The sequence below is a fragment of the Mastomys coucha genome, unplaced genomic scaffold, assembly GCF_008632895.1.
Source record: "Mastomys coucha isolate ucsf_1 unplaced genomic scaffold, UCSF_Mcou_1 pScaffold23, whole genome shotgun sequence".
NCBI lineage: Eukaryota > Metazoa > Chordata > Mammalia > Rodentia > Muridae > Mastomys > Mastomys coucha.
The window spans coordinates 47,428,246-47,429,640 of record NW_022196906.1 but is presented as its reverse complement, the minus strand read 5'-3'; the positions used below and the strand labels follow the sequence as shown (position 1 = coordinate 47,429,640).

General features: G+C 38.7%; 1 protein-coding gene across 2 annotated transcripts in view; it reads right to left on the bottom strand.

Annotated features, from left to right (window-relative positions):
• Positions 1-1,395, bottom strand: part of CUNH11orf65 (chromosome unknown C11orf65 homolog) — a 52,621-nt gene that overhangs the window by 19,969 nt on the left and 31,257 nt on the right. The gene's annotated exons all lie outside the window — the stretch shown is intronic.

Here is a 1,395-nt window from a genome sequence, read left to right as displayed (position 1 = left end):
GGGTCTCTGGGAGGAGTTGGGGTACAAAAGGGAAACAAGAATGTGATTTAATTCTATTTACTTGAAATGTTTTTAAGTAAACATATGGGTCTTGGAATCTTGCTTCTCCTATCTCAGCTTCTCTATTAGTAGTATTGTTTAGTTCATGTTTTTTACACTATACTATGGTTGGTTTTCAGAACAACTTATATATTTCAAAAGTATTTATATACCCAAGGGAGACATAGACAATTAACTTGGGAGGTGGCTTGTAGGAAAGAGAACAACAAAGAGTGAAACTGAATGCTTTGCTTGACATTTGACATTTTGGCATTTTTAATGCCAAAAAAGTATCTTTATTTTAATTATAACTGTCAAACAACTACAGTTTATCAGAATACCAGGAGGAACTATACACTGTCCAGGGAAGTATTTCTTCAGTAAACATATGTTTTTAAATGTTAACAAATTCAGATAAATTGAAATCATGTAACTTTTCTCATAATGCAATAAAAGTTAAAAAAAAAAGTCATTTTTCAGAATGTGGGAATTTCATAAACCGCCATCATCCTGAAACCTTAAGATTGGAACTACAGCCTCTTTTTCTTCTTAGTCCTTTAGTTTTCACTGTCTTATTGAACCATTTGGGCAGGTTCATGTGGTTTGGTTGGAGTGTGATGCTAATGAGACTGAGGGTTTGAGTCTGATACTTTTAAATTCATTAACTTCTCACATGCACAAAGAAATTCTATGGTTTACTGACTGCATATTCCCTTCAGTTTCTACTTAATAAATTCACTTTGTGATCACAAAGGAAAAACAAAAAACAAAAACAAAATGTGTGTGTCGATATGGGGAAAAGTAAATTAAGACAGGCAAAGTGAATCTGCTGTGTGGCTCAGCAGTGTCACTTCTGAGTGTATCTCCAAAGCAAGTCAGGGTACCAAAGATGTTCATGCACTCTACATGCCATGTGGCACTACGCACCCAAAGTAAAGTTTAGCCAAACTAAACCAGATGGAGACACATCAACCACCCTGACTCAGTTGGTACATGTCGTGTATACATACTGTGAAATACACCATTCTCCATAAATGTGTCAATTGTTACTTGTGCAGAATTAAAAAGAAAAAAAAAAAACCCTTCAGTGGACACTTTAGGAAGACAATAAGTGAGGGCCATTTGGGGATGGAGTAGAGTGTTCAGTGAGTGAGTGAGCTCTGTACTGAAAAACTGCCCTACAGACTGGGAGTAACTGGGTCCAGTGGGACCAGGCACACAGGAACTCCACTAGCCCAGTGACTCCGGTTCCTTCTGGTCTGCCTGGGCTGGTGTCCAGAGCAGACCGTGGGCACAAGCTCCACAGCCAGTCCCACAACACCCAGAGGAATCTCCACTCCCAGGCACTCTGACACA